Source organism: Papaver somniferum, unplaced genomic scaffold (genome assembly GCF_003573695.1).
Source record: "Papaver somniferum cultivar HN1 unplaced genomic scaffold, ASM357369v1 unplaced-scaffold_118, whole genome shotgun sequence".
Lineage (NCBI taxonomy): Eukaryota > Viridiplantae > Streptophyta > Magnoliopsida > Ranunculales > Papaveraceae > Papaver > Papaver somniferum.
The window spans coordinates 12,465,016-12,490,768 of NW_020620825.1; the positions used below are offsets into that span (position 1 = coordinate 12,465,016).

General features: G+C 39.1%; 1 non-coding gene across 1 annotated transcript; it reads left to right on the forward strand.

Annotated features, from left to right (window-relative positions):
- Positions 1-6,511: 6,511 nt before the first annotated feature.
- On the forward strand, positions 6,512-6,615 carry LOC113330764. Its single transcript, XR_003350484.1, has one exon. It is a non-coding gene; the product is annotated as a small nucleolar RNA R71 (small nucleolar RNA).
- Positions 6,616-25,753: the final 19,138 nt, after the last annotated feature.

Below are 25,753 nucleotides of genomic sequence, written 5' to 3' on the forward strand. Positions count from 1 at the left end.
GGCTCTAGGTGGTTCCAAGGGCCAATATAGAAGGTTAGACAACCCATATTCGGAAGTTTGGGTAACTAAGTTTACTTCCGATTATTGCAAGTTCAAAATTTGAAAAGTATCAGTTTTTCCCAAATTCTGATTTTTGGGCCATCGTACATTCGGGACTTTACAAAAAAACATTATCCTCCGAATATTACAAGTTCAAAACAAACCATGCCATGGCTCTAGGTGGTTCCAAGGGCCAATATAGAAGGTTAGACAACCCATATTCGGAAGTTTGGGTAACTAAGTTAACTTCCGATTATTTCAAGTTCAAAATTTGAAAAATATCAGTTTTTCCCAAATTCTGATTTTTGGGCCATCATACATTCGGGACTTTACAAAAAAACATTATCCTCCGAATATTACAAGTTCAAAACAAACCATGCCATGGCTCTAGGTGGTTCCAAGGGCCAATATAGAAGGTTAGACAACCCATATTCGGAAGTTTGGGTAACTAAGTTAACTTCCGATTATTTCAAGTTCAAAATTTGAAAAGTATCAATTTTTTCCAAATTCTGATTTTTGGGCCATCGTACATTCGGTACTTTACAAAAAAACATTATCCTCCTAATATTACAAGTTCAAAACAAACCATGCCATGGCTCTAGGTGGTTCCAGGGGCCAATATAGAAGGTTAGACAACCCATATTCGGAAGTTTGGGTAACTAAGTTAACTTCCGATTATTTCAAGTTCAAAATTTTAAAAGTATCAGTTTTTCCCAAATTCTGATTTTTGGGCCATCGTACATTCGGGACTTTACAAAAAAACATTATCCTCCGAATATTACAAGTTCAAAACAAACCATGCCATGGCTCTAGGTGGTTCCAGGGGCCAATATAGAAGGTTAGACAACCCATATTCAGAAGTTTGGGTAACTAAGTTAACTTCCGATTATTTCAAGTTCAAAATTTGAAAAGTATCAGTTTTTCCCAAATTCTGATTTTTGGGCCATCGTACATTCGGGACTTTACAAAAAAACATTATCCTCCGAATAATATAGTCGTTTTTAGAAATACCAACCTAATCGGTAGATAAAAATTTAAGTTCGCTACCGAATGTCTTGTTCGGAGGGAATACGTGTATCGTTAGCAACCGATTGTGGTGCATCATTGATACGAAACCTCAACGTCCATATTTTCAGAAACCTCAACGACCATATTTTCAAAAATTAGAGCCGTTGGAACTCTAATCTATATAAGGAGGGTAACCCCTCTCAGTTATTATTGAGTAAAAAATCAGAATGAAAAACCTTTTCAATGGCAAGTCCATCATCAATCGACAACATACTTCGAAGATGCAAGCGAACAACTACATCAATTGCAGCAATGGAAGAAGAAATACAAAAAATGAACAAACAACCCAAAAAAATTAAACCATCGTTAGTGGCAACGAAGGAGGAGGAAGAGGAAATCAAGGCTAAGAAGCGAGGTGAAGAACAATTCCATCATAGAGAAAGATTAAAACAAGTTGAGGAAGAGACCGAATGGATAAAAAATTATTACATTGTGAAAGATCTACCCAAAGAACAGCAGGACGATCGTATATTTTGGATTAACGTTTCATTGGGTCCTTTTGTTGGTAAGTACCAGAAGCCACGCCACAATTATGAACCATCCCATGTTTCTTCAAGGGTTCACTGGTGGCTCTCTAAAAGAGTCACAGATATGATACCTGCAAGTGCACAGGGTCTGTTGTAGTGAGTGTGCAAGGCAGGGTCGAACCACAGAGACTTGGGTGTGAATTGAAGTGATGAAGCAAGTGACAGTTAACAAGAAAAATCAGTGGTAGTGAATAAGAAACAGTGAAACAAAGACAAACAAACCAAGGCTGTTAGCCAAGGGCAGTGACAGAACTGAAAAACAGTAGCATGTAAAGCAAGTAAACAGGAACATGGTAGGGCTTTTGAATCCACATCTTGATCCTAAACTAAGGCAGATCCTAATCAAATCATGTTCTTGTTTCATCTCAGGGAAGATTATGGATGATTTAACTAATCTTACTAACTTACCCCTAGCATCAACTGTCTTCTCACAGTACAGCTGATCACAGGCTTGTTTGCTCAACCAGTTATCTAGCAATCCGCATTAGTGGAAGGTTAATCCCCTAAGTTCTCTAGTTCACCCCTAGCATTGAGTGTCTTCTTACAGCACACTCAATCACAGGTGCATTTGATCACTAAGTTTACTAACTTCCCTACTTCAATTAAGCATAGTCCTTCAAATGGAATGAATCCTTAGATACTCTCACTCTTACACCCCTAGAATCAGCTGTCTTCTTACAGCACAGCTGATCACAGGTGCATTCACTCAACTAGCCAATTACCAATCCTACTTAGTTTCAGCACTACAAGAACAGTGACATGAACAAGGACTATCCTAGCTTACAATTCAAGAGTATCATCTAACCCCTAGCAAATGGAGTTAGAACATAATGAAATTAAATGACAATTGATTTGAAATTGTTTAAAACATTGAACTGAACTTGAACAGAAATTGAAACAACATTAACAGTTGAGGTCCTGGCTAATCCAGGCCTCTTGGTGGTGCTCTGGCTAATCCAGGCATGACTTCTAACACACACCCATCATCCCTATTTATACAACAATCCAAAATTAGGGTTAACACCCTTTTCCCCAAAACAGTGAAATTAGGGTTTGGTGAAAATCAAAATTAAATCAAAATAATCCTACCTAATGTCACTGAATCTACTCAATAACACTCACCCAGGCCTCTATTTCTAGTTGTAATCATCAATTCCTAAGAATCCCCAATTTGTAAAATTAGGGTTTCCTGTTGAGAAATAGGAATCGAAATTACTCACCTAACAACTCTGATTTCTTCCCAATAGTCTCGACCCATGCTTCCTCATCGTCTTCTGCTCCTTCCCATGCTTCAATTACATCCATCTCATCAACTTATTTCACCAACTCCACAGCTAGGGATTAGAGGTGTGAAAATGGGTGAAATTAGTCGTTGAGAGGGATATATGACGTGATATAGGGGATGGGTTTAGTTGGTAGGAGCCATGATGGCTTTGGTGGTGGATGTGGTGGTGGCTGACGGAGCAGGTGGTGGTGATGGCGACAGCGTCGCTGTGCAGAGAAGGGAGGAGAAGAAGATGGGTTCAATATTTTTGGAGTAGGGGGTGTTTGGTTGGGTTAATAGATTTGGGTTCTTGGGTGTTGAGAAGGCTCATCAAGTCTTGATGTTTGGATGGTGAAAGGCGTAGGATGAAAGAATGATCCAACGGCTCTATGGAAATGGATATGAAGCGACCTTTGGATCTGGGATACATCAAAACTGACGGTCTGAGATGGAGTTAGGTGCTATACTGTTAGACAGGAACATCAAAACTCGATGCACTCTGATAGAGCGACCGTTGGATGATGGAATGGATTCAATCTGACGGTGAAGGAGAGAAACGGGTTTGGGTATTGATTTTAGGCTTAGAAAATTGGTTTGGGCTTAAAAAATCTTGAGCCCACTTCTTCTTTAAGAACAATTTCTTCCTTTGTGAGCCCATTTTCATCCTTGAGTCTTCCATACCGCATTCTGCACTTCTTTTCCTCTAGAGTTTCCGCCGGCTTTCTCCGTGTCTTTGCACTTTTCGCTCCGCAACTTATCTAGTCTTTATTTATTACCTAAAAATGCAAAATTAATTAATAAAAATATTTATTCTTGAAAACAATGAAAATACAGAATATGGGATAAAATGTAGAATTAATGCACAAAAGATGAGTTAAATGCCAAGAAAAATATATAAAAATATGCACCTTTTAGCACTCATCAAATACCCCCAAACCTGAATTTTACTTGTCCTCAAGTAAAACAAAACTAAGGAAATCCTACCTATACCACTGTCGCTGGTCTCTCGAATGCATTTAGCATATGCACTAAGCCTTTTAAACCACTAAGTGTCCCTAGTGGACGAGTGAAGTCTCGTGAAGGTTTGCTTAGAACGTACCTACAAAGTTCTAGGACAAAATATAAGCTCATATTCCATCAAATGTGACATGTGCAAGACAGTTTAAGCTCACAGCAAAATGGAGATGTCAATCTAGCTATCAAAGGCACAATCCTAGCACTGATAACAAATAAAGACATGTGATAAGAGTGTAAAGTGTATCTACACATGTGTAAAGAAAGATCGGATGTTATGACTACTAATCACCAAGAGATAGTTTCTCAGGCTAAGAACCAAGGTCGAAATCTAGCTAGCTGTCCGGCTTTACGAGAATTGTGAATGTTCACCCAATGAGTTGGTGATATTTCAGTTTACCCGCGTTATACATCGATGGCTGCACCCTCCTTGCTTATTACAAGACTATTTACATCAAAAATATGACTCTTTACATGACTCTTATTTACATTGATTACTCTCTTTTATTTTTGGAACAAGAGAGAACTATTGTCTTTAACATGACAAAACATGGAATAAATAAATACTTGATATATTTGTTTTTTTTTTTTTTGATTTTTTTTTTTGATATTTTTCTGAATATATACATCATATTTTTTTTTTAACATGGTAACACTTTTGATACATATACAAAGGAAACAAAAAATTACATGACTCTTAGCAAGAGGTAGCCTTATCGAATGCATCCGGTCAAATTCTATGGTTGCTTTTCTTAATGTATCCTCCAACTTCTATCCCAGCCAACCAAAGAATAAGCTAGTCAAGTCTCATTCAGTATTCTAAAGTGATTGGCAATCTAACTTCCTATCAAACACCTTGAATATCGAGGCTATACATGTATTGGTAGATCGTGCGCGTGCAAGTTTCTTATCACTATGTAAATTGTGTTAGAATCAGGGTGCCTAAATATCTAGACTAAGAATTCTAAAAATTACATATTTGCACAAGAGTCAACATTTCAAGGTAAATGAGCTCCATTTTTATGTTTTTTTTTTCAATTTTTCAATTTTTTATTTTGATTTTTTCATTTTTTTTTTCAAAAAGAATGAGTTCTATTTTTCGATTATAGCATGTTATCAAAGTATCTACTTTTCACCCCCAAACCTAAACTAAACATTGTCCTCAATGTTTCAAAAGATAAACATGATTATAACACATACCATGAGAACGATGCTAAGTGTAGAAAAAGGAAAGAGATTACCGGATATTGGCGAAAGCAAGTTTTGAACTCCATTATTCAAGGCAAAGCCCAACAGTAACTCAACTGAATTCACATTGGGTTAGCACAATATATACAAGAAACATATGATTCCACTAAACATTACCTACCCGATTATATACAAACAATTCACTATATACATACAGTCTAAAGAGTTGAGGATCAACCCAAAAGACAAAGTGTAGACATTTCAACAACTTCACACAATAATAATATGATAGGCATGCAAGTGAGGCTGTGAAACAAAATGAGCTACCCCCAAACCTGGATTTTTCAACAGATATAATTTTGGGTACAAAATCACGCAGTTTTGGGGGTTCATCATGCACAAGGTCTAGCTCGAAATGAACTTTGCTAGGGACGGGCAAACATGCATATCCTAACTGTGGCTCCTCGAAAGTATTGTATTTAGATGCAAAATAGTCCAAGAGGACTTGAGAGGCACACAGTTCCAGGCCTAGATTAGGTATTCTCATGAAAATTGGTTTGACAATATTGTTACAAACCAAATCTAGGTAGGTGCAAGGCTATCAGATTGTGACTTAGGCAAGAAAGTGACATCTAAGCGTCTCACATGCATGAGATCAAGAGTATCAATATTATCAGTCACATCAGCATTATCTAAGTCACATTCAAGATGTGTAGCATGCTCATCATGACAAAAAATTTGCACAAGTCCTAATTCAGAATCATGGTTATCCGATATATTCAAATTATCATCAACAGAAGCAATATATTATGGCTTAAGTATGGAATCAGACACATCAACTATGTTTTCATGCATAGGATCATTAGTGTCAACATAAGATTTACCTAAGTCATGCTCTTCACAGGATAATTGCACAATATCTAAATCAGTATCAACATCACATGCATATGGAATACTAGAAGAAATATCATTCATGAAGGTCGGGGCAGAAAAGCCTAATGTATTTGAAACCAAAGGTTCCACAACATTTTCAGCATAGACATGTTCTTCTAACATAACATTATCATCATCATCATCATAGTAATATGCATACTTGTCCCTATTAGCAGTTGTGGTGTCATTAGTCAACTCATGTTCCTCTAGATTAGGTTCATATTCAATATCATACACATGGGAAGAACTAAACATGCTATTTTCAAAGTTCAATTCATTATCACCTATATCATGTGACAGTGTCTCAGTTTCCCTAATGGATTCCCATTGACGGGTTTTCTCTGCAATCTCAGCTAAAAATTTCCATGCATCGTCCACAGTTTTATCAAGAAATTCACCATTACACATACACTCAACCATGACTCGAGATTTAAAGTCTAGTCCCTCATAGAGGATAGCGACAAGTCTCCACTTCTCAAATCCATGGTGTGGACATTCGCTCAACAAATCATTAAAACGTTCAAAATAGTCAAAAAAAGTTTCCTCATCCAACTGGACAAAACAATTGATATTTTGACGAATAACGATGGTCCTATGATGTGGAAAAAATCTTTGGAAAAATTGATTAGTGATTTGTTCCCAAGTGGTGATTGATTGTGGTCTCAAACCGTAAAACCATGTTTTGGCCTTTTCCTTTAAAGAAAAAGTAAACAAACGCAATTTCAGAGAGTCTTCGGACATATGTTCAGGTTGCATAATCCGACAAATTTGTTCAAACTCTCTTACATGAGTGTAGGGGTTCTCAGAATCGAACCCTCGAAATTTTGGAAGTATTTGTATCATGCTTGCATTTATTTTAAAAAATTTATCGGATTGAGGTAAAACAATACATGATAATGGAATTTTTATTGTGGGAAACATATATTCATGGAGAGCATGAGGTTGGCACATATTTGAAAAAAAGGAAACTAGTGTGACACAAAGCCCACTATTTAGTTGATGAAAATTTGGTTTTTAAGGGCAAGGGGCAAAGCCCATTTTGGTTTTTATAGATGGGGAGCAAAAATTTGGTTTTTGAAATTGGAAGCAATTTTTTTTTTTTTTAGCCCAAAATTTAGTTAAGTTTGGTTCACAAAAGAGGCAAGCCCAAAATCCAAAAAGTTAAGTTTAAAGCAAGCCCACTATTAAGAAACTACAAGCCTAACAAACAACTAAATTACAAGCCCAAATAAATAAAGAAATAAAAATAAAACTAATTATTACAAACCCACAAAAAAAGAAAATAAAAATAAAACTAAAATTATTACAATCCCAAATAAAGAAAGAAATAAAATTAAAATTAAAATAATTATTACATGCCCAAAAAGATAATTAAAATTACAAGCCCAAAAGAGAATAACAATATAAACCCACAAAAAATTACAAGCCCAAAAAATTTGGGTTTGGGTTTAGGCTTACCTTTTTGGAGGGAAGCCCAGTTAGTCTTTGGTCCCTATTTTTTGTTGCACAAGCCCAGTTGGGCTTGGTTCAAATTCTGTGCAACTCCACAAGCAGCTCCAGTTGGTTCACAACTTCTACTCCAACAACACCAGTCCAGCCCAGCCCAGCAGATCAGCAAAGCAGGGTCAGGCTTCAGCAACAGGCCCAGCAGGGTATTTGGAATACCACACCCAGTAAACTGGGTTATATTTGGCTGATTTCTGCCTCAGCCCACACCTTTGCTCAGTAACAGCACCAGCTACCTGTACACTCAAATGTGTGTGATCAGTACACAAGAAAGACAGGCAAAGTGAGCAAAATTGAAGAACTGCAATGCAGTTGTGCAGTTGCAGATGGAGCTGAATGGAATGCAAAACTGCAAAATTGCTTGGTTAGCAGTGGCAGTGCAGGTGCAGTTCAGGCCAAATGAAAGAGCTGCAGTTGAAGTCAGTTAACTGATGCAGTTGAATATCAAAGTGAGCAGGAAGTTGGACTGATAAAGGGCTGCCAGATGCACAAATGCAAAAACTGAGATGCCAGATGCAGGTGCAGTTCAGAAATGCAGAATGCAAATATGCTTGGACTGTAGTGGAGTTGGCAGTTTCAGTTCAGCTCAGTTGAGAGTGCAGAGATTATGTGAATGCAGGAGGCAGTAAGATTAATTGAAGGATGCAAGTTATGATGCAGAACAATATGCAAAGAAGATGCAAAATGCAAATGCTACTAGAGCAGAGAAGATGCAGATGTAGTGATGATGCAAATGAACAGCAAGAGAAAAAGCTAAAAGATAAATGCAAGTACAGCTAAGAAAGTGCAAGAATATCTAAGATACAAGCCAAGAAACTTCAACACACAACGCCAATTCCCCGGCAGCGGCGCCAAAAACTTGGTGGCTCTCTAAAAGAGTCACAGAAATGATACCTGCAAGTGCACAGGGTCTGTTGTAGTGAGTGTGCAAGGCAGGGTCGAACCACAGAGACTTGGGTGTGAATTGAAGTGATGAAGCAAGTGACAGTTAACAAGAAAAATCAGTGGTAGTGAATAAGAAACAGTGAAACAAAGACAAACAAACCAAGGCTGTTAGCCAAGGGCAGTGACAGAACTGAAAAACAGTAGCATGTAAAGCAAGTAAACAGGAACATGGTAGGGCTTTTGAATCCACATCTTGATCCTAAACTAAGGCAGATCCTAATCAAATCATGTTCTTGTTTCATCTCAGGGAAGATTATGGATGATTTAACTAATCTTACTAACTTACCCCTAGCATCAACTGTATTCTCACAGTACAGCTGATCACAGGCTTGTTTGCTCAACCAGTTATCTAGCAATCCGCATTAGTGGAAGGTTAATCCCCTAAGTTCTCTAGTTCACCCCTAGCATTGAGTGTCTTCTTACAGCACACTCAATCACAGGTGCATTTGATCACTAAGTTTACTAACTTCCCTACTTCAATTAAGCACAGTCCTTCAAATGGAATGAATCCTTAGCTACTCTCACTCTTACACCCCTAGAATCAGCTGTCTTCTTACAGCACAGCTGATCACAGGTGCATTCACTCAACTAGCCAATTATCAATCCTACTTAGTTTCAACACTACAAGAACAGTGATATGAACAAGGACTATCCTAGCTTACAATTCAAGAGTATCATCTAACCCCTAGCAAATGGAGTTAGAACATAATGAAATTAAATGACAATGGAATTGAAATTGTTTAAAACATTAAACTGAACTTGAACTGAAATTGAAACAACATTAACAGTTGAGGTCCTGGCTATTCCAGGCCTCTTGGTGGTGCTCTGGCTAATCCAGGCATGACTTCTAACACACACCCATCATCCCTATTTATACAACAATCCAAAATTAGGGTTAACACCATTTTCCCCAAAACAGTGAAATTAGGGTTTGATGAAAATCAAAATTAAATCAAAATAATCCTACCTAATGTCACTGAATCTACTCAATAACACTCACCCAGGCCTCTATTTCTAGTTGTAATCATCAATTCCTAAGAATCCCCAATTTGTAAAATTAGGGTTTCCTGTTGAGAAATAGGAATCGAAATTACTCACCTAACAGCTCTGATTTCTTCCCAATAGTCTCGACCCATGATTCCTCATCGTCTTCTGCTCCTTCCCATGCTTCAATTACATCCATCTCATCAACTTATTTCACCAACTCCACAGCTAGGGATTAGAGGTGTTAAAATGGGTGAAATTAGTCGTTGAGAGGGATATAGGGGATGGGTTTAGTTGGTAGGAGCCATGATGGCTTTGGTGGTGGATGTGGTGGTGGCAAACGGAGCAGGTGGTGGTGATGGCGACAGCGTCGCTGTGCAGAGAAGGGAGGAGAAGAAGATGGGTTCGATATTTTTGGAGTAGGGGGTGTTTGGTTGGGTTAATAGATTTGGGTTCTTGGGTGTTGAGAAGGCTCATCAAGTCTTGATGTTTGGATGGTGAAAGGCGTAGGATGAAAAGATGAAAGAATGATCGAACGGATCTATGGAAATGGATATGAAGCGACCTTTGGATCTGGGATACATCAAAACTGACGGTCTGAGATGGAGTTAGGTGCTATACTGTTAGACAGGAACATCAAAACTCGATGCACTCTGATAGAGCGACCGTTGGATGATGGAATGGATTCAATCTGACGGTGAAGGAGAGAAACGGGTTTGGGTATTGATTTTAGGCTTAGAAAATGGGTTTGGGCTTAAACAATCTTGAGCCCACTTCTTCTTTAAGAACAATTTCTTCCTTTGTGAGCCCATTTTCATCCTTGAGTCTTCCATACCGCATTCTGCACTTCTTTTCCTCTAGAGTTTCCGCCGGCTTTCTCCGTGTCTTTGCACTTTTCGCTCCGCACCTCATCTAGTCTTTATTTATTACCTAAAAATGCAAAATTAATTAATAAAAATATTTATTCTTGAAAACAATGAAAATACAGAATATGGGATAAAATGTAGAATTAATGCACAAAAGATGAGTTAAATGGCAAGAAAATATATAAAAATATGCACTTTTTAGCACTCATCATGCACCATGTTATAAAATTGTGCACCGAGTACAACCGTATTCTTGCTAGGCACAGAGACGACAAGTTTGCGGCACAAGATGCTTATTCCAAGTGGAGAGGAGAGTCGTTTCTACATTTCGAAGCCGCGTTGATTGTTGCATCTCGGACTGGGAAAAAAGAATAACATGTGATGTTTGAGTGCTGTAAATTCAAATTTTTAATATTAATTGGCGGTTTGATAAAATATGGAATTCCCAAATATGATTAATCGGATTGAAGTGTTATAATACTGTTGTTCTGATTACATAGTTTCAAAAAAAATTATAGCCGTGCCTCGAAATACCCACCAAATCGGTAGATAGATATTTAAGAGTTCTACCGATTATAATATTCAGAATCAAAACGTGTATCATTACCAACCGATTATAATATTCGGAATCAAAACGTGTATCAAAGAGCCTGATTCCTACATTCGGAATCAAAACGTGTATCATTACCAACCAATTATAATATTGCGACCGATTAAATCATATACCTTCACAAAAAAATTTCCAAAAAACTTGTACAAATTACATGTTCGAAAAAAAAAACGATCAAACATCGTCATCATCCGAGGGGATCAATTCGAGTAACTCAGCGGGAAAGTTGTTGTCCATAACGCGATCCCAATCAACCATGTTGGACTCATATTGTTTCACCCAATCCTTGCAATGGTTCATCGGGAAGTAATCATGCCACTTACTCAACGGAGGTAACGGACAATCTTTCTTTACTCTTAAACCGATAAAATGCATTTCATTCACAAATGCCATTACGATTCTTCTATCTTTAACCGACTCGTCGCAAGCCGTTATTGTGGGTGCAAACGTCATGCTAAGTCCATACATAGGAGGAACAAATAAATGTACCACTCAATTCAAAACGTCCGCTAGGAGATATCCAAATTTAGGCATTGTCATCCAATACTTGGATCCGATTGTCTTCAATCCCTTTCGGCACTTCACACGCGCAACTAAGTCTTTGAACTCTTGTTCTTTGTTGTATCTATATCCTCGCCTCATCATCTCCATATAAAAACCCTTGTCATTCACTAGTTGTACCGCCATCTTATTTCTTAAATATTGGCATTGGGTGACATCTTCGATATCCGCCTCTCTAAAATAACCCATTTGTTCCGTAGCAACGTGAAACCCAAAATTTCCATCCCCATCAACCTCGTCAGTCGACAAAACAAATGGAATGATAAGTGGAGGGAGTTGTTCCAAATACTCTTTGTATATTGTATATGTGGATCGATTTGGTCTTCCATTAAGATCTCTAGGGCAACGAAGAGTACCTTTGTCCTCTTTTATAGTAAGAATTTCCATTGGTTGGGTTTGTTGCGAGGCGTTCATTTGCTCAACAACTTCTTCGACAACATTGGGTTGACTTACTTGAGAAGGCTCTGTAGAGATCTTTGGCCTTACTTGTCGGGTGGTTGGTCCACTTTGATCATTTCTTGGACGACCTCTTTTCTTAGGTTCCGGCTCATCTTCAAATTCCGCTTCCGAACGCTCATGCCTAGACAATATTCTTTTATTAGACAAATACTCCTTCAACTCTTTTCTTTGGATGATCCTCGACACTTCGGTGTTCGGCATACCGGTGTTCTTTTGCTTAATAGGTTCATCAACCTCCCTTAAACAAGGGTGAAGGACTTCCTCCAAATTATGCATCAATATTTGCTTTTTGGTGTCGTTTGATGTAGCGTAGCGCTCGGCTATTCGTGCATACAATTCCGACTCAAAGAAAGACGTACCATCAACTACCGGGGTGTTCGGAGTAAAATTTAATTGCTTCCAGAATGGATGAATATCATTGATGTCAATCACTTCAACATACCTACCCAACTTATGACGATACGGGAGTCCAATACCTATCATATCCTTTCAAACACAAACCGTATTCTCGTCATCATAAGTTTTATATAACTTCAATTGTTTCATCATGCGATTTATTTCCCATCTTGAAACTTTATGAACAACTCCCCTTAGAAGCAATTTTTCCTTAATATGTTCCATCGGGAATTGGTGTACACTAAATTGCATACATTTCCTAATCTTTACGAGATCACGATTGGTGAATTCATGGATTGCTTCTTGGATCGACACAACTCCATTTTGACTACCAATTAGTATTTTCTTTAGTCGACCATGAGACCCCTCCGCAATGCTTGTCGCCTCGTTCTTGAAGTTACGATATTCATATGTCCATGCAAACACAAACCTCTCCTTAATCGTTAACCATTGTTTTTTACAATACTCAACAGGTTTTGGGTAGTCCGTGCCGTATTCATCCTCAAATTTCTTCAAGTTACATTCGTAAATTTCCTCGGTCACCAAACAAACGATTTTGTCCCATGCTTTCATGAACATTTTCCAAATAATTCCATCCTCCTTCCACTTTTCTTCAAATAACCTATCCTATTCCTTACGTTCTTCCACGGTTAATTTAATAATGCGCTCATCCTCTTCCTTTGACCTCTTGGTACCCTTCCTTGGTCTTTTAGCTTGGAAATGATGATGGCAATTGGTTTTGAGATTGCATTGAATGTGCCACGTACATTGCAAGTTTTGGGCTTCCGGAAACACTACCGCTATTGCATGCATTAAGGCTTGATCGTTATCCGTTACAATAACCCTTGGAAAATTATCACCGTTATAAATGGACCTCAACGTCTCCAACATCCAAATGAAACTCACATTGTTTTCATGATCCATTAAACCCCATGCAATGGTAAACGTGTTTTTGTCCGAAGTATGGCAAGCAATGTTCAACAACGGCATGTTATACTTGTTTGTCTTATAAGTAGCATCTATCAACAAAATTTGATGAAAGCATTGAGCCAATTGGATCATTTCGGGATGTGCCAAGAAAATACGAACCACTATACCATCCTTTTCTTCCCTTCTCAAGGTGTAGCCGTGTAACTCCGCTAACCACTCCGATTGTTGCATGACCGTTCTATCATCCCATTCAGTATTTTTGATCGTAGCTAGGGCCGACTTAATTGTAGACAAAGAAGACAAGTTGTCGGGGTCGTACGCCTTTATTTTACTTAAGATCGCACTCGCTTTTTGGATCAGCATAGACCTCACCGTCTGCATTTGATGTGGTTTTAACTTGGCAACCATTACATGTCCAATTAAATCCAACGGATCATCATGGTTGTGACAACCGTTATCAACTCTATATATTTTATACTCTTTACCTTTAATACCATCGGGCTTATAGAAGACAATCTTAAATGGGCATCCTATCTTCTTGGTATTGCTTCGGTATTTCCTATTCGTCTTCCGTACGTACTTACTATTCTTTCCCTCATGACTCTTTCGCGTCCCACCTCGCTCACAAATCATTTCAAATCGAGTGTCACTAACATGATTATTTTGAACTACCACGCACATGTTATCTTTTTCCTTGTTCATAAGCCATTCCTTTGCCTCCTTCTTACTTCCAAATGTCTAAACGTGCATAAAACAAAACAAATATAATAAGCATAACTATTTAACATATAAATTTTGAAAAAAAAAGAAAAGTAGTAATGAGTATACCAAATCGTTTGCATAGTATAGGGAAGTGTCGGACCTCAAATAGAAATCATCAACAAACTCTTCAACGGCCTGCATATGAAAGCAACAAATTATTATACAATAATCGGAGGTTATTAAATAAGTCAAACTGCCGAATATACTATATTCGGAATCCTATCAGTTACCCAGAACACCCGATTTATGCAAATGAATGTACACAGTTTACTGAGTGCAAAAAATGATATAATCGGAAGCTAAAATATATAGTAAAACATCCGAATATAAATAACCAGGAGATAACTTTAATCGATAAACATCCGATTTTCAAGTTTTCGGAAATTTTATTTTGAGTCCACTGTTATATTCGGCAGTCAAATAATGTTAAACTATTACCGATTGTAAAGGATAAGAATACTGAGTTTTGAATTTTTTTGAGGAATTCGTTTTTGGGGCCATTCGGGGGTAAATAACTCTACATAACTACCGAATGTAGATTTTTTTGGAAAACCAGTTTGGGGTTTTTTTTCATATTCGGCAGTAAACTACTATCTTTGAACTACCGAATATACATATTTGGTACTCAGTGTGTTATATTCGTAAGTTTATTCGAGAAATTATCTACCGAATCTGGGTAGTTCATGGCATTCAATGCATGCAATAATCGGTTTTTCTTGTTTACAAAAGCACACAAACGCATGCAAATCGAGTATTTGAGTTTCTTAACACAATACCTGTGTTTTACATGCATCATTAGCTTCAATATCAGGCGATTCTCCATTTTCTTCCATGGAAGGGTCGTCTAGGTTTTCCTCTCCACAAAAGTTTGGATCATTCAACATATACCCCAAATCGTCTTCTCTAAACGGTCGTGAACCCTCAACATTTTGTTCTTCGCCATGATTCTCACCTTCTTCTTCATATCCATCCATTTTTGTAGTGATAAAATGGGTTTTCCCTTTTTTCCTTCACCTTCTTCTCTATAACTCTAACAACTCAAAAATGAAAAAGAAATGGAAAAAATGAAACATAAATCATTCTAATACTACACCGACTATAATCGGAAGTCTGGGTAAATTTTTGTCTTCCGATTGAAATCGGAGGATAAAAATGTTATCATATCCTCCGAATATATAAGGGTAATTTTGCCATTACGAATTACGCGAGATAAGGGCTGGCTACATTTTCCCTTTGAGTGACCTTTTTTGTTTTATTGTTGGCCCCTAAATCCTTTTGAGTGACCCCTAAAAACGCGAGGCTTTACAATACCCTTTCCTCCTCCATTTTTTGAACTCCATGAACTCATGAGTTTTTACCAAATGTAAAGAATCAAATACATAATAAACTATCTGTTTATCCTCCCGTGGATGTAGACTATGCCGAACCACGTTAAACGTTCGTGTTGATTTCTATTTCATTTTACTGCACTTAATCTTGTTCATGATTTAATTTTGTATCTTGCTTTTAGTTATTACTTTTACCATATGATTCAAAATTAATTGTGATAAACCAAGAACGGTATTCACAATTTGGCGCAAAGCCGGAAGCACAGTCTTGTTTCCAGATGATTCTGGAAAGCTCCATCACGATGCTAGTACCAATCCTCCCAATATAGCTCCGACCCAATATAATGTTGCAGTAAAGCCGCTATATAACAGCAACATACCTTGGCTCAAGGACGATGGTGGTGCAAAGGGCGATGACGATGGTGGTGCAAAGTGCGACGAAGCTTAACCCGACGATGAGGAAAAAAACAACCGGAAGATAGTCCCTCCACTGCAGTGCATCACTTAAGTTTAAATTAGCAGTACCAACATCACAACGAAGGATCTATGAAGATAGAGCTACGATCCAAAATCCGATGATAAATCTTCGATCCGAAATATGATGCTCAAGTAGGACGATCAACAAATGCTTAGGAAGCCGATAATAGCTCCTTTCCGACGAACAAAGTGATGCCGATGATCCAAGTGAACCCGAAGTCCAACAACTTGTATAAGTTGAATACACAGGCTACCTGAAATACAAAGTCACCAAAAATATGCAGCTGACATGCAAATAAAACGAAGTATACAAGCTGATATCGTGATACATTTACTTTAATGGATTCAGTCAGTCCAAGTTTCCGTGTTCATTCTCTATGCAGGTTTGTGACTCACAACAAATACCCGTTGCTGTGGAAAGATATAGCTAAGCCACCATGAAGCCAAGACATCGTCACTGCTGCTGCAAATTTGGAGCTGTAAAAGCCGACGTGCAGAAATGTTGTAATATGAACCAAGTTAACTTAAGTATGACTCGACGTACGAGTAACTTGCAATTATCCGAAGCCTGCGGCGCCGATGATATAGATGCTTCGTACATGCTAACCGCCGATGATGCTTCTACAAACAAGACGAGACTGCAAAGCTAGATGAAGAAGCCAAGGCCAACCAGGATGACAAAAATGCAAGCAGCCCGATGATATAAATCCTCATGCAGACAAATCAAAGTCAGCCGATGATACAAGGTTATGCGCAGATGAACCAAAGTTGGAGGTCAACGATGACGATGGTGCAGAGTCTTGCGAAAACGAAGCCCAGTTTTGGTCCGAAGATGTAGTCCTAGTCTGACAACGCAGGCTTGGTCTGAATATGCAATCCCGATCAACCACTCGATACAAAGTCAAACGACGAAGGTGGTACAAGGTCTTGCAGCGATGGTCCAAAGTCGGTTGTGGATGACGAAGGCATTCAAAGCTTGGTCCGTGCACATATAAGTCCCTCTACGTAACCCAAGCCTAGCACAGCTCAAGTCCGACGACCAGGTTGGCGCAAAATATAACGATGAAACAAAGACTGATGCCGAAGATGCGAGTCTTGCAGTGATGTCTCAATTCCGATGACGAAGAGACAAAGCCTCGCTACGATGATCCAAGGCCGAAAATGAAGAGCCAAAATACGAAGATGATGGACCAAAGCTGGATGACGTCACTAATGACAAAGGTGTGAGCAAACCGACGATGCTGATGACGATGATGCAAATACCGAAGACAAAGAGGCAAGGGCTGGTGCCGATGAAGCAAAGTCCTTGGACGATCAAGCCAAGCAAAAAGACCCTTTGTTTCAATTCTGATTTTATGTAGGTACATAATCTTTGAGGAGGAGTATCATTACATCCAAAAGGTAGTACAATGAAGACGTACAAGTCACCTGACATACAAGCTGCTCACATCAACCAACATCCCGCTGGCGATCCAAGTGCAGGGTCCTGACACAAGGAGGATTAGTTGCCAACCAAAGGCCACCCGATGGTGCAAGCAAGTTCAAAGACATAAGTATCTATAGAACAAATCTGATGACGTTGATAACCCCGATGACGCAGCTTCGGTCCCTTACTCGGACAATAGCTACGATCCCCTAATCCGATGCTGTAGCTTCCAAGATAGATTGCCAAGCTAAAAGAACAGTGGAGTACGACTAAAAGAAGTTGCAGTTCAAGTAATCTTCGAAAGTTACTGTCATGCCATGCTGTTCAATCCCTATATTGGAAAGCACAAGATATCCTAGAATCTAAAGTTCAGTTTGTGGAGTCATTCAAAGTCTTCATATGGCGATTACAAAGCGCATGCAGCTTAGCTCAGCTCCGATTTCCCAGCTAGCTTCCGTCCGACCCAACGTTGCAGTACAGCCGCTATGCAAATTCTGGGAACGATGATACAAAATCCGAAGAACAAATCCAATGATGGTGGTGCAAAATTTTGTTACTAACGATCAAAACCGGTGCAACACCAGACGAAGATCCATGGTCCGACGACAATAATCTGTGAAAACGAATAGCTAGAGTCTTGTTACGATATCCAAAGTTCATCGACGCAAAGCTGAAGATCACCAAGCTAAGTCGGGGTGATTATTCCGAAGATATGCCAGTTACAGACATACCTGTGCGCACCACCATGCCATGACGCCGTGAAATTTCCACGATGGCCAATCAGCTGATGGGGATTACTAGATGCTGTTGGGGACAAATCTGCATTAATGCTGCTATGGCGTACCAAACCATACCGTGAATCTGGGGCAAATTATCACACCTGCCGACTGTTACAAGATAATTCACCACGAACAAAACTTAGGAGGAGCAATTTTCGGTAGCAACTAAAGCTCATTACTCTTCAAGGACATTTACTTTTTGCTTTCACAAGCTTTGCAATCAGCTTCCGAAACCAAAAGGGGGCACACGTACATCACGCAGAACCAAAGAGTTTGCAAATCTAAACTCATGATTATACATTTTCATGAAAAAATCTCATCCATTTTTAATTATAAATTACATAAATTTTACGAACTCAATACATTTCACACATTTTTGTAAATTGCATAAATTTTGTAAACTCAATACGTTTCACACATGTTTATAAGTTGCATACATTTTGCACAGTCAACACATTACATACATTTTTATAAATAACGCATCCATTTATAGGATAACGCTTCATGCATTTTTCAAAGACAACTCATTTCTTACATTCTGAATGCATACAATGGAGAATCGGGGCAAACACCATCGGTCTCAAACCATCATACTGGGGAAAGCACTTGCGTATAATTTCTCTGGACTCCCCCGTAAGTGTCTACGAGTGTATGACCAGGGGAAGGTATCCAGCAGAAAGAGATACCCATCATGTATAAATTCTAGACTCCCACCGTTCGGTAATCTCTTTCCCCGGGATTGGCCAACGGGGTGACAGGTCCCAAACATAGCACAAGGCAATCCCTTCGTGACACTATGGTCTCAAACACTCACTGTGCTCAGCGATAACAAATTCATAAGTCTGCACAAGGCAGGGGCAAGAACAACCACATAAACATTTAACAAGTTTGTTACTGCTTAAGCATCTTACATTTATTCATGATTACATAAACCATGAACTCATCTTACCGCTTATTACATATAACATGAAATCATACTCACTGATGCTAATGAGATATCACTACTACTCGTTACCGAATGCTGCTGATAACACTCGCGCTAATACTTCTCTCCTGGTGCTATGATGACACACGGATGCTTGCTACAACGTCAGGTTGTTACCCATTGTTGAGCTCACACCAATAGCTGCTGCTACTACTTCACAACACTACCGATATCACCTGCTGCCATGTACTTGCTACGGATGCTGCTCACTTGACTATACTGTGTGAAGCTCAAATTCAACACGGAACACAAATGGGGCATCTCAAACAACCAATCAAATCATACTCATAAACACTGTTGTAGACGGAATCAACCCATTGAAGCTGACATTGAACCCCTAATGGATTTTTCATTTCATTTGTAAACAGTTGCTTCCAACCACACATGCAGGAGGCAAGGGAATTTTGTAAGATTTTCATTAACAGCTCAGCAAAGAATCGCAAGTAGAGGGTGTGAATGCACAGCAAAAAAGAGGCTCGATTCATGACAACGAAAAATGCTGCAACGGACATAAGACGAAACAGCCACTGACTCAAAGAGCAAGAGAAGAACGATGGGTCCCTCTTGATCTGATACCAAGCACCAACACACGAGAATTATCAAGAAAAACAACGAGCAGTCAAGCAAAGATCATGCACCTCAGCTAGTACAAATGCAGAATGCGGAGCATAACCCAAGTCAACCAACCGAAATAAGGACAAACAAGCTTACATCATTCAACACATAAGTCGCAGAGTAAAAGAAAGTCTTCTGCAACCACAACCGCAGTTCAAAGCTTGTAGGCAACCGCAGTTTAGAACTAAAAATGAAAGAAGACTCATTGGCGCTGATGCGAAAGGAGTCTCAACTGCTATTACCGATGCTAGTAAGTCTAGAATGATTTTTTTTAAGTCCTCTTTACGCAGGTTTAGGGTTCGTGGTTTGATGAAACATAGCAAAGATAAATGTACAAACCAAACAAAGGATCTGAAGACAATAGTCCAAATGCACGTTGCAAGCCTGGTGATCCCCCCAAACCCGTAGCACTAACGGCGTAGTTACTACAGACTCCAACTACTGTTGCTTTGAACAAGCCGATGCTGCGGTATACTAGTTACCACACGAACATAAAACTGAGGAGCTGCATACCCGCTGCCGATGATACTTCGCCGGTAAAGCAATGTTTCTGCGGTATAAAAACGATGACGGTGTGCCTACGATGCATGAAGTTGCCGGTGAAGCAATGTTGCTGCGGAATAAAAGCTGGTGAAGCAATGGCGCCACTACTTAACAACGTTTTAGGGACAGTCTAGTCGCTGCAACGGTGCATGAAGTTGCTGCACACAAGTTGGCGTCGCGATAAAAGAGGTGCTGATGCTTCTTACTTGCTACCACACTGAAGATACGGCAATCGAGCGGCTGCCTCAAAGCGATGGATATAGCCATTACCACCCACCGGAGTCGTCAACCGTCGTTAAATCCGCCGAAGTCGCCTTGCTATTACTGTTGCGTACCATGCCTGCTATAAGAATGGTGACACCACTAATGCTTGCTACCTGCTACCGCGCTGCCAATGTTGTGATCAAGATGCTGCAACCGAGTGATGGGCATAGCTATTACTACCGGCTGGAGTTACCAACCATCGTCGCTGCTCAATTGATGTTCCGATATGAGGCTTACCTTCGGCATGAAACACATAAAGACCCATCCCAAACAATCAATAAAAGCATACATGTCGATGCCGATGCAGACAGTCCACCACAATTGTTTCTGCTAATATGTAGAGTGGATTCCTGGAATAGCTACCTACCGAAGACTATCTGACAGACAAATCGGGCAAAGACGATATTTCATTACACGCTGCACTCACGGGGACATTGTTGCTGCAAAACAAGTCCAGATGTGACGTATCTAAAGCTGCTGCCAGCCGGTATTGAGGAACTCTTTCAACTCGGCGAAGGCATAGGACAAGCTGCTACAATGTACCTGCGGACTTGCGTCGGACCACCGTTGTTGCTGTGGCATAAACCTACGTTGTGACCATATCCGTTGTCATTACTACCTACAAAGCTACCGGAGACGATGTCATACACCTACGGACCTGCAGCAAATGACGCTGTTGTATCCCAGTACCTATACAAATTAGCTGCCAACGATGCTATTGAATTCAGTGACATACCCGATGCTACTGTGCCAGTGAAGTAAGGTTGCTGCGATATAAAAGCTGATGACGTTGTGATGTACAAGTTGTTGTTGATGCTAGGAATAGCCATGCTGCAAGAAGATGCAACAATGCACACCTTCCCATTGCTAAAGCGACGAGAAATTGCACCAGGCAGTGTAGGGGCATAGCCGAAGCTGATGCTGAGTGTTGCTGTCCCGAAACCAACGCAGCGAAGCACTTTCAACTCGAAGCATGCACGGGGCAATCAGACAACATAGTACAGAAGAAATTATTTACGAATGTCATTCATTCATCAAAGGCGAGGACAAATGAATCAGAAGATCCAGTCATACGTGGCATAAATCAACACAATCGTACCCGTTGCTGATACGGAGCGGGGGAGATGCTGTGTACATACTTTGCTGTTACACGACTAGAGCCGCTGCGTGCCGATGGAGATTCATCGCTACTGCTGGGGCAGGCCTGGTTGCTGTTGCTGCCGCGAACATAATCTTGCTGTGAACATGGGGCATCGTTGTGGTATACAAGATGCTGCATAGTTAAAACGATGATGCTATTCGTTATTATTGCTCACCTGGTGCTCATGCTATAAACACGGTGCTGCAATGTTGCTATGATGACCGATCGATCGACGGAGAATCATTGTTGTGGACATACCAGACGCCATATAGACGTGTATCCGAGGTGTGTACCCATCAATGTCGTTGAGCATACCTTGCCGCCAAATTGGAGCTACGAAGAAGAACGTACCTGCAACTTGAAGCATACATGGAGCAAGCCAAATACTAAAAATTTGATACCGAGAAAGATCAATCCAAGGTACGTATGAATCTTATTGTTTCAGGGTGTTCCGAAATTTCGGTAAAGAATAGGGGCAAGTATTAATACTTTGTCGTGTTATATTCTTCACCAAAGGTCCTCCATGAAGAGTGCAAAAGTCTTTCAACAAGGAGCAGTCGAGACCAGATGTGTAGCCAAGACCAAAGAAACTATTGAAGAAGATTTTCTTAAAAATTGTTTCATCGACAACCCTCAAGAAAAGGGGCAAATTGTAGACACTATAATCTTCATCATACACGTGGCATGCAATAATAGCTGGAGCAACATACTACAAGGAAATGCGGTGCACAATATCAACTCCAAGAATACTTCAATGTGAAGATAAGGGCAGAAGAGTAATGTGCAAAACCTAGACTTACCTTTATAAGCTAAGGCGTTAAGGGTTGATGGGGATGGGCTTTTCTCTCTTCTTCCCATCGACACTTTACAAGACCTCTTTCCTCCTCTCATTTTCTGAACTCCATGAGCTCATGAGTTTTTACCAAATGTAAAGAACAAAATACATAATAAACTGTCTGTTTACCCTCCCGTGGATGTAGGCTATGCCGAACCACGTTAAACGTTCGTGTTGATTTCTATTTCATTTCACTGTACTTAATCTTGTTCATGATTTGATTTTGTATCTTGATTTTAGTTATTACTTTATCATATGATTCAAAATTGATTTTGATAAACCAAGAACGGTACTTACAGAGAATGATATAAAGATGAAGAGCAGGACACGTGGCTGTTAATCTCTTCGTGAATCACACATACATAGAGCCAAATTTCTTTGGCTCACTCCATCATTCTCTGGCCGCGTATGTACCAAGCAGGTGGTGTCGAGCTGGCTTATGTGCTGCTGATATATAGAAAATACCAGGCCAGCTACATTTTATCATTATAGTTGCTGATATGTAGAAATATCAGGCCCATTTCATCATCGTGATTGCTGATACATGGAAATACCAGGCCAAACCATTTCATCATTGTGGTTGCTGATATATGGAAATACCAGGCCAACCCTGTTGTTGATACATGGAAATACCAGGCCAGCATAATAAGTACCGCTGATATATAGAAATACCAGGCCAGCATATTTGATCATTGTGGTTGCTGATACATGGAAATACCAGGCCAACCATATTTCATCATTGTGGTTGCTGATATATGGAAGTACCAAGCCAACCACATTTTGCCATTTTCGTCGCAAACACCATTAAGTCTCACATTTTGCTGTTTATTCACTGGATGATCGAATTCACTTGTACTTTCTACAAAAGCACTAAAATATTGTCTCCTAGCTAATTTAATATGGGTATAAAATGTAGCATTTACATGCTTATCAAGAATCAACTAGACGGTTAGACTCAATCTAGAATAAAGTATATCAAAGAGTTTAATATCTCTAACTCTTAATTCAATCCTCAATCAGCAAATAGAAATCTGCGAGCCCGATTGAATATAAGAGGAATTACTTGAACAGTACCAAAGACCAATGTTCAAGAGTCAATCAATGTAATTCAACAACCAAAAGTTGGATATTATAATTGATTGATCTTAATCCACAACCTGTGATATTTCAATTATAAAACAAAATATAATGCGGAAAAGAAATAACACTGACACCAGAATTTTGTTAACGAGAAAACCGCAAATGCAGAAAAACCTCGGGACCTAGTCCATATTGAACACCACACTGTATTAAGCCGCTACAGACACTAGCCTACTATCAATTAACTTCGGACTGGACTGTAGTTGAACCCTAATCAATCTCACACTAATTCAGGGTGCAGTTGCGCTCCTTACGTCTCTGATCCCAGCAGGATACTACGCACTTGATTTCCTTAGATGATCTCACCCATAACTAAGAGTTGCTACGACTCAAAGTCGAAGACTTGATAAACAAATTTGTCTCACATGGAAAAGTCTATAAGATTGAATAAATCTGTCTCCCACAGAAATACCCAAGAGTTTTTGTTCTGTCTTTTGATAAATCAACGTGAACATGAACCAATTGATTATATTCCCGAAGAACAGCCTAGTATTATCAATCACCTCACAATAAACTTAATCGACTAGCGAAACAAGTTATTATGGAATCACAAACGATGATACAAAGGTGTTCGTGATTACTTTTCTATCTTGCCTATCAGAGATATAAATCTCAAGCCAATTTTACAATTGCACTCAATCACGATAGAAACAAAAAGATCAGATCACACAACTACAAAGAGAATAGTTGGGTCTGGCTTCACAATCCCAATGAAGTCTTCAAGTCGTTAACCTACAGGGTCTCGAGAAGAAACCTAAGGTTAAAGGAGAATCAACTCTAGTTATGCAACTAGTAACACACGAGAGGTATGGGGATTAGGTTTCCCAGTTGCTAGAGTTCTCATTTATATAGTTTTCAAATCAGGGTTTGAAATCCAAGTTACCTTGGTAATAAAGCATTCAATAATCACCGTTATATAAAAAACCTGATTCAACCAAGCTAATATATTTCAACCGTTAGATCGAACTTAGATTGTCACACACAAATGAAATGTACCCTCTAACCGTACCTAAATGTGTACACCATGTTGGTTCACAAATAGTTAATCGAGGTTAGCCATATGATTACTCTCATATCAACCTTATTCATCTTAAACATAACTAGTTCAAATGACTCAAATGAAACCAGTTAAAGAGTTGTTCAATTGCTATATTCTCATGGATTTATACAAGAACACAATTGAAGCAAAATCGGTTTGATTCACTTGAATCAATCATGAACATTATATCCACGATTTGCAAAGATTGCATTCCTTATAATTTAGATGTTTAAGTTCATGAATTGAACGATTTGATAAAGTAACCAGCTTAAGTATGCGTATGGGTATGCGTACTTAAGCAACCGAATTTGAGTTGGTTTAGTTTCCAAACTCAGCAGAAATTTTCGGTTCGAAAACTTCCGCCAGTATGCGTACGGGTACGCATACTTAAGGTGCCTAGTTAAGAGCTTGTTAATTCCCAAACTCAGCAGAATTTTTCGGTTGGAAAACTTCTGCCAGTATGCGTAAGGGTACGCATACTTAACATGTCTCCTTCACCAATTTCGTATACACACATATGCATACTCTTGGTTCCCGGTTTATGGATTTATTCATTAATGTGCGAATACACTATATATGCTTATATCCAAAGATGGTTACATAATATCAACTCTTTATTTCAATCATTGAAACATTCTTCTATAATGACAATAGCCATTTTCACACACTATTAGCATCAAAGAAATTTTCAAGATATTGAAATAATCATCATCGAAATATTCCAAGTTTTACACCAAATGATTGTATCACACAAACCATGTGAGATGTTACTCGGAAATTTTCTCATGATAAAAGATGAACTTGGTCGAAGAGAAAGCTTACCAACACATATTTTGAGAAATACGTAAGCGAGATATACTCAGCTCGAAATCTCAAATGTTTATAGAGAAAACTATATTGTAACATGACTTATGTGTCAATATAGGAGATAAAGTAGAAATAGACTTTCCAAGTGATAGATGAGTTTAAGTCTCCACATACCTTTTGTCGATGAAGTTCCACAAGCTCTTCTTAGTAGTTTTTCGTCTTCAAGTGATAAGCGCCGTGAAGTCTAAGCTCAACTACACAAACTATGTCCTAGTTCGAGACATCTATAAATAGGATAAAAATCAAGACTTATAGTTTTGAT